The 8,736-nt window shown below is 42.7% G+C and overlaps 1 protein-coding gene across 1 annotated transcript in view; it reads left to right on the top strand.

Moving 5' to 3' along the window:
- Positions 1–449: 449 nt before the first annotated feature.
- slc16a3b (solute carrier family 16 member 3b) overlaps positions 450–8,736 on the top strand; it is a 28,922-nt gene continuing 20,635 nt past the window's right edge. The window contains exon 1 of the mRNA XM_020608921.1: positions 450–548. The gene's annotated coding sequence lies outside the window, so the exon portion shown is untranslated. The remainder of the gene's footprint in view (positions 549–8,736) is intronic.

The following is an 8,736-nucleotide window of genomic DNA, read 5'->3' as shown; positions in this document are numbered from 1 at the left end:
TTAAACACATCTACTGATCCTAATTATTATTACTTTATTATTTGTACTTTATTGTAAACTATGACTCACTTAATTTCTCAGTGATATGACTGGTCAGTATCCATGCTGTTGACAGTTATCATGCTCCGGAGCAGCCTGCTGCAGGTCACCACTGTGATCTGGTCCACGTAAAAGTGAGCCAGCTACCAGAAAACCTGCGTTATTAGCCCAACTCTAACTGGATAACCCACTAATCTCGCTTAATGACGTAGACCCGAGGTCCACAAGGACCATGTCACACGCCTTCACCTAATTAAGCTTACTGAATTTATAGTCTGATAGAAATGTTTTATTTTCCTCAGAAATTAAATAACCTAAAGCAACTCTCGAGGCTTTATTATCAGATAGGTTACAGGTGGAGAAAAGCCCGATAGATTAGAGGGTGTCGGCGTCAGGAAGGGGGTGGAGCTCTGGTGTGACATTTCTGAGTGCCTCTGAATAACCACGCCGGGAGCGCGCATACGAGGGTCTAGAAGCGCTTCTGAAAACGGGCGACAACATCTCTGCAGGTAGGCTGCATGTTGTGATTGTTTTTCCTTTTAACCTATGGTTTGTATCCGTGTATGTGTTTACTCCTTTCTCGGAATGTACTTGCCGTCTTATGCGATACTAACGGGCAAGCATAGGCAAAAGGTAGAAGACAGGTGACCAAGAGTACAGCAAACGAACAAGAGAATGTGTAAATACGCGATTATAATTGTGTTGGAGAGTCTTAGCCCCTTGACAGCTTAGGTGGTTTTAACATATTATTGCTGATGTCGTCTGATTGTCAGCTCAACTGCACCTTTTCAGATCAGACGTGGTCCGCGGGGATGCGCTATATAGGCCTCGGTCCTCACCAAGGCCACCGGCGTTTACCCGCACGCTCCGGGATTCGCATCTGTCTGCCGAGCAGCAAACAGCCCAGTCTCATCAAGTAAGAGTAAAGCTATGGAAGTATGCTAGGTCTTCTTTGTAAGGCTTTTGCAGGCCGTAAATGTTGCCCAGTTAAACGGACAAATAGCATGTTGGATTAAACGTAGCCTTAAAAGGTGAAAAGTCTTTTTTTTTTCAGAGCGCTGCTGCTCCGTGACTGGTAGGCTTGTCCGATACAGATGAACAATAATAGGACAGTGAAACAGTAGCCTAAAATAGTCTGTTGTCCTCCATCTAACCAGCGAACAGGACCGCAAACTAAGAGCAGAAAACCACAGAGCAGCAACAAAAGGATTTTATTTCAGCCAGAGAGCGTTTAACGTTGGCTGGTGTCCTGACTCGCTGTCAGCGTCTGATACAGTGAACCTTCAGCAAGTTTGGACTGCTATAATGGATGTGACGCAGGAATGGTGGGACTGCCTACGTGCTCTCAGCTGCATCCCTGTACAGCTGATGATATCAGGACGCTCAGCATAATCGTGTCTCCCCCGCTTCTCAATTCTGATAAACAAGAAACAACAGGTGTGCTGCTACCATACTGTAGCCTGGCAGTCAGCATGGACCAGTGACTGAAAAATATACGAGATTAACGGAAGCAGCCTACACATTCGTCGTGGGGAAGTAGTGTTAACAGTGGGCTCCTGTGAGATGAAGTGGAGAGCGGAGAGTCGGAGACAGCAGCAGAAGGCGGCGACAAAGCCATGACGGCCGGTTTAGGACATTTTCACTAGCCTTCACCATCTGTACAGGAAGACACATAAACACATCCTGTTAGATCCGATAAAATGGCATCAAACTAAACTGTTCACCCCACAAGGTACTCAGTGTCCAAGGGGACTGTGTTAAAATAGACGACCTGGTTTTTTGCTTTGACTTCTCATTCATGTCAGTTTGCTATGACAAGACTGATATGAGACTGTACAGTGGGCTATAAATAGTCTAGCCTATATTCAGAACAGCCACTAAATACACAAGAAGAGGAAAGAAACAAATCATTTGCCATTATTGGTCTGTCAGATATTTAGACTTTTGGGGCTTCACATCTGTGTAGATATTACACAATGTGCTTGTGTTGCATCAGTAATGTAAGAAAAATAAGCAAACAAACAAAGCTAAAGTGTCTGAAAAATTGCGTTGTTGAGCTAACATCTAAACCAATCAGCTTAGATCAGGTGAGAGCCAGGTGTTTCCCATTGTGCCCTGAGCTCTTGCAGTTGGTGGAGAGCGACTGTGGCGTTTACTTCCAAAACCTGCAGCCGCCATGATCTTGTGAGGTTATTGTTGACCATGTTTGCGTGACGTCAGAGCAAGTCAGGATCAGGTCAGACATAAAATGAGCCAGAATTTAATGGATACTTCAACTGCTAAAATTAATTTATCAATTTAATTTAATTTAATAAACTGCACCTTATGTGACTTTCATGGTGAAGATTGCCTACTGGATTACACCAGGAAATTCTGGAAACAAGTCATGGACAACATTTCCTGTATTTACCTACACACCTGCTCTAAGGGGTTAAAACATATGTTTGACTGCATTCAATTTAAAAAAGAGAAGTCTGACTCTGTTTTTTTGATTAACCTCATTCTGTGCAGCGATTGCTGCTGATCAGTTCTGCACAGGCCTTGCTCATCTCAGACAGCCCTGTTCTTGTGATCCTCCTTAATACGTTCATGCTTGTGACCTGTTGGTTACTGGTGAAGGCTGGCCATTCAGCTGCTACAGCCATTTGACAGTCGACAACTAGCTAGCTGGAGAGAGGCAACCAGTGGGTGAGCTGGTGATCCAAAACAAAGTTAGTCATTTTTGACTTTTGACAAGTTTTTGGAATACACTTAAACTGGTTTGTGATTGGATCAGGATGGCGGCATAGGGAGTAGATAAGAATGATGATATGGATTGTGCTGACTGAACCCCAGCTGGATGATGATGACAGGTGACTGAAGAGCTGTTCGAGATCAAAGATTTTGTATGCCTAAATTATGGTGGTACAAGAATGACTGTTGGACATGGTACAGAATCAGCCACTGGCCTTACTTTAGTGTCTGCAACATTGGCAGGTATTTGCATTTGGGAAGGTGTAAAAGAAATAATACAGTAATAGAGAGTGACCATTATCCTATACTACTGAATGAATTGGGTGTGTGTTTGAGTTCTCTGCCAGTTTTACAGAATGGAGATGCAGAAGCGGCACCCAGTAGAGACAAGGCTGGTGTGTTTTGTGGATGTTTTTTAAGCAGTGCACAATTGAAGGGAGACCTGGGAGTCAAGAACTATGAAGAGAAACAAACTGATAGTAATGACTCAGTGGAGGCTCGACAGCCATGTAGAAAATGACAAGCCAATTAATGTGTTTTTCACTGTGAGAGAGCTGAGGGATGCCATCCATGCTGGAGCAGACAGTACTCCTAGGAGAGATGGGTTAACTTATGAATTACAGAAACATATGGATGTTTTGGTACTAGAAAACATCCCATGTCTGTTCAGCTCGGTGTGGGCAGAGGGTTGTTTGCCAGCAAAATGGAAACATGCTGCTAGAATTTCCATTTTGAAGTGATGCATCTAGCACCAGTACACAGAAATGCATGCATGCATGTGTTTTGGCCAGCAACACAGTGATAACACTTCACAGTGACACAGTTCAGTGACAGATCCACTACAGAGCCAATTTTCAAAATGCAAAGTCTTATCACCAACACCAGATGTAACAACCAAAAGCAGCCACACACTGGTTTCTATTAGATGTGTGCATCAGTGATGCTGCCATTCAAGCAGACTGTGTTTCACATATGCAGGAGACCTGTGATTGCTCAGCTGTAGGGGTTTAGCACAGAACACCAAACGGCCAAAAACATTGCCAAATGCTTGTGGGCCGCGTGCTCAACTGTTCATTGTTGCTGGTTGACATGTAACCCAGAATGATGCAGAAGCAGTTTGGTGAACATTCAGTATGTTGTGGAGCCACTTTATCATGGAGTATTAAGGGGAGAACTTTTTTTAAACCTTTGGGGTATTTGATGACTGGTTATTCCAAACACTGGTGGGGTCAGATTTTCATCTTTCATATGGCAGGGATGTTACCTTCTGTTCCCATGGGAAAGTAGGTCTATAGCAAATCATCCCACTGGTTTGTGTGAATGTGGAAGTTCTAACACTGTTCAGCATGTTTACCAAGAGATTAATAATTATATAATCAAAAAAATGCTGATATTCACTTTTAAAGATGATTTTCTACAGTAGTGAAATCTGCTGTTTGGTCATGGCATCTGCACAGTGGTATGTGGAAGTGAGAAAGCGAGATCTCACTGCCAGCTTCACAGTGAAACATCAATAGAACAGCAGCTATTGGCTTAGGTTCTTGCCAGGGTGTTGCAGTTATGGAAATAAGTTAAACACTCCAAAATAGTGGAGACTTGTTTTTTGTTTGACCAAGTGTCTCTCTCTCTCTCTCTCTCTCACACACACACCCACACACACACACACACACACACACACACAATGAAAGATAGCATCCAAGTGCCTTTCATCGCATATCAGCGATGAGAAATGATCCCTGTGTGAAAGCTTGTTTGTATACCAGTATGTAAAGGATGTGAGGATTGGTTTTGCATTCTACACCATGAGAGTGAGGACACACCATAAAAGGGCTGTTTGAAGGTTATGGGTAGAATTAGGTTTAGGTTAGGGTAAGGCTTAGGGTTAGAGAATGCACTGTGTCCTCACAAAGGTAGCTATACAGACGTGCATGTATGTGCCCGTTTGTGTGTGGAATGTTAAGGGTCCTATTTTAGTCTGGATGGTGATAGTTGGGGTTCCTGCAGAATGCTGCATGGGGCACACTGGGCTTGTGGAATGTGTGGATGATGTAGGTGGGCCAATGGGAGTGGGCGTGGGAGTGTGGACTCAACATGAACCTCTCCTGTCCTCTCAGTCAACCTTTTCACTGCCTAGTGATACCTTGTGTCAAAGACAGCACATGAGTGTCTGAGGCCTCCGCAGGCCAACACACGCTTTAGAAATGACAGTGCCTGCAGTCCAGAGAGAAACATACATTCTATAGTGTAAGTACACTGAGTAAACTGTATTAATCAGATCATCTTCAGGAGTTTTAGTTTTTCATAATTTACAACGACATTGCTAGACCTCAGGTACAAAGGCAGCAGAATAATGGGCTCATGAACAGGATGAATTAAAGGTACTCGAATCAGAAACAGGCAAGGGAACAGGAACAAAGCAGCAGCTGGAACACAAAAGCAGCAAAGCAGTTGGCCATGTCGCAACAGGAAAGAGGCTGGTACTTATGTGCTGGCATTAATTGGGGGATCAAGTGACGGGTGGGTGAATGAGAGAATCAGGACACATGCAAGGTACAGCAAAATCGGGTGACTAGCACAGGGCAGCAAACTCAAAGACATCTGGTGGGCAAGGAGGGTATGACAAGTCTGTAAAAATGCATGTGGTAGAGGAACAGGCTTGTTATGGTGCAGTCAGACTGGAATTTACTCCTCATTCATTTCTGTGTGGAACATGATGAGACACATGCAGATGCAGATTTAACCCTGCCTCTTCTGCTTTTTTCGTTCCAAAACCAGAAGAGGCAGGGTCTCGCCCTGTTCCACATACAAATCAATGGGAAGTAAATTCCTGTTTGACTGCACCAACACAGTTCAATCTGATTGAAACTGTGATGTTTTCTGAATATTGCCATTTGAGAAAGAGGGGTAGAAATGATGCCTCATTGATGAAGTACTGATTACATTGTTTTTCATAAATAATGCACAGGGAACTCATACAGGCCACTTGGCTGCAGTGAGTGAGAGAGAGATTACTGATTTTTGGTAAGATGCTGTATAATTAACTACACTGCAGATTGTTGTTAGCCAACTGGTCATGTTTGCTGCTGCCTCTTCCAACCCTACCCATGCTACAGTATTTCCTAACATCTTGCTTTTAGCCAAACCACAAGGGTAAATTTTGTCAGGTACTCTGATCTGCACTCTGGTCTGAGTGCAGCTTAATGGCTGAAGAAAGAAGAAGAAAGGGCAGTTGTCAACATGACACTGACACTGCACATTGTGTACTACACCCACTCAGTAACAGGCAGGGACTTCAAAAGTCTCTCAGATCAGTTGGGAGTTACAGATTACAGAAAATTTGATTATAATTTAGAGTATTATAACAGAAGAAGAACAACAACAAGATAGACTGGCCTTCTCCTTTAATGACAATGATGGATGAAACTGTCCTTTAAAAAAACAGTCTCAGTATCAGAGTTGATCCAACTTCCCCAAGTTTGTCAATACCGTTCTGAAATAGCCTGTCATTGAGAGACTACTGACACAATAATTGCTAAAGATAAGTGAAGCCTGTTCTCTGAAATTACTGAGTAACATGTATAAAGTTGTATGTTAGATGATGGAAATAAAACAAAGGGAAGAATATCTAATTTTCTTATGAAAATTCAACTGAAAAAGTTCCAAGAAGCAACCATTTACAAGACATATATATGGTGCATCACTATGCACCTGAAGTTCGCCAAAGAGCACTGTGACACAGCACTAGCGGTGAAGCACTTCTGGGAAGAAGAAGCAGCAGCACTGTATACGGTGTGAAAGAGCATTGCATACTGACATGGAAACATCATCCCAACAGTGAAGTATGGTGGCTGTGCTGCCTCATGGGCCTGGACAGCTGCCATCATTGAGCAAAGTATCTTCCAGGATAATGTCAGGGTGGTTGTCCAGCAGTTGAAGCTCAGAAGCTGGCTGATGCAACAGGACAGTGACCTTAAACATCAAAGTAAATGACTTCACACAAAGAAAATCCACTTTTTGGAGTGGCCCAGTAGCAGCCCAGACCTTAATGAATGAGCTGTTCACTGTGAGAGAGAATGCCTGAACTGGATTTTTCATGCCACTCAATGGGGGAAGATCCTACAGGGACTATAGGGTCACTGCCCAAGGCTTCCATCAACCACCTGCTGGTGATCTGTTTTATCTAATCAATATATATATGTATATATATGTATAAAAGCTTCCATTTGATCTGTTTTTATTGAAACCTTTTCCTCTCCAACAGGACTAGTTGTTATGGGGGTAACCAGACACACTTATTTTCCCTCTGTCATTATATGAGAGACTAGTTTGGAATATAGTACTGTGAGGGTACAGAGCAGAGATAAAAGGCTGTGTCTGCATGTGGGATGTGTGTGTGTGAGTGTACATGTCTCCTGGCTGAGCAGGAATTTATTATCTGTTCTGACAAGTTTTCAGCAATAAATCTGCCCCAGCAGAATCCGTCCCAATAATTATACCCTGCGCTGCAAAGAACACAACGCACATGCCATTCTACAAACAGTCCTGAAATAGAAGTGCAGGCTAAAAAAGCAGTGGCTTGTTCTAACATCATACTACAGAAACTGGATTATTGATAATTAATGCACTGTTGCTACACATGAACATAACCACACACATACAGCATGATATGTAGCCTACTTTTACATTTATATAATTATTAACCTGTCGTTGGATGCCCTAGTTTTAAATTACAGAATAGTATGCAAATTCATCACATAATTTAAAAAAATCAACATGAACACTTTAATGGCATATGAAAACCTTATGAGGTAAAGTGGCACCTGTGAGAGATGTGGGTCACATGTTTGTGGAGAGGGAGTTATCTACAGGTCACATGAAGGTTGTTTAGATAGATCGATAGGTGCCTAAGATTTGAATTAGCTTAGTGCAGTTCCTTTAATCCCAATAACATGCTCTTGTCTCTGTAATAAGATGCTGTGATCAGTGGTATCAAAAGCAGCACTGAGATCTAAGAGGACAAGTATAGAGACGAGTCCATTGTCTGAGACTAGCAGGAGATGGTTGGGTTGGTGACTTTCACCAATTAGAAAATGGTCAGACAGAAGAGGGTTTTGGAGGAAAAAAGATTAAGTGATCAGTTTTGATGCTGTATGTCAGAACAAGATCAAGGGTGTGATTAAAACATCGAGTGGGTTTATTTAAAGTTTGAGAAAACAGACACAGACACAGTGGGGTACTGGGAGTTTTGGGTGGGTAGCAGCTGCAACGAGACAGCAGAGAGGTGTGTAAAACTGCCACCCTGCATCCTGGACTCAACTCTGGGTTGTCATAATTTAGGTTTTAAAAGAAACTTGTCCAGATTTCTAGATATGAGAGCCGCACCACCCAAAGTGGGATGGATGCCGTCTCTGCTAATCAGACCAGGTTTTCCCAAAAATGTTTTTGCAGTTGTCTATGAAACTGATGTTGCTTTCTGGACACCATCTAGTCCAGCTCTGTACCCACTACAGAGCCATGGTTCCTCACCAGCTTGTCCAACCAGTTACACTTAACCAGTGAAACTCAGAGAGACGAGGCGGTCCAAGTGGCTACAAAAAACCGTGCTGGTTTATTCAAGGATAACAGGTAAAATTAACATTACACGCTCAGGTATCTTGCACCTCCAATACAGGCAGATGAAGAATGAAACACCCCGAACCCAACAGGCCTGTACATTATATCTGGTTTGGGCTAACCCCATTCTACACAGGCACGTCAAACCGTGGCGTCACCTGATATGCCAGCTTTACAGCTGACCGTAGCAGTAGTCAAAACATGGAGAAAATCAATGTGTGTGAGTGTTGATTAAGTGGTGTGTATCTAAGAACATACAGGACATTCAGGGACATGTCCGGACATTAAACATAAAAAAATATTATGATTACAATTACGGTTAAACATATCATAATAATAACAATAATCATC

The sequence above is a fragment of the Monopterus albus genome, unplaced genomic scaffold (assembly GCF_001952655.1).
Source record: "Monopterus albus unplaced genomic scaffold, M_albus_1.0 scaffold96.1, whole genome shotgun sequence".
NCBI lineage: Eukaryota > Metazoa > Chordata > Actinopteri > Synbranchiformes > Synbranchidae > Monopterus > Monopterus albus.
This window is presented reverse-complemented; position numbering and strand designations above follow the sequence as displayed.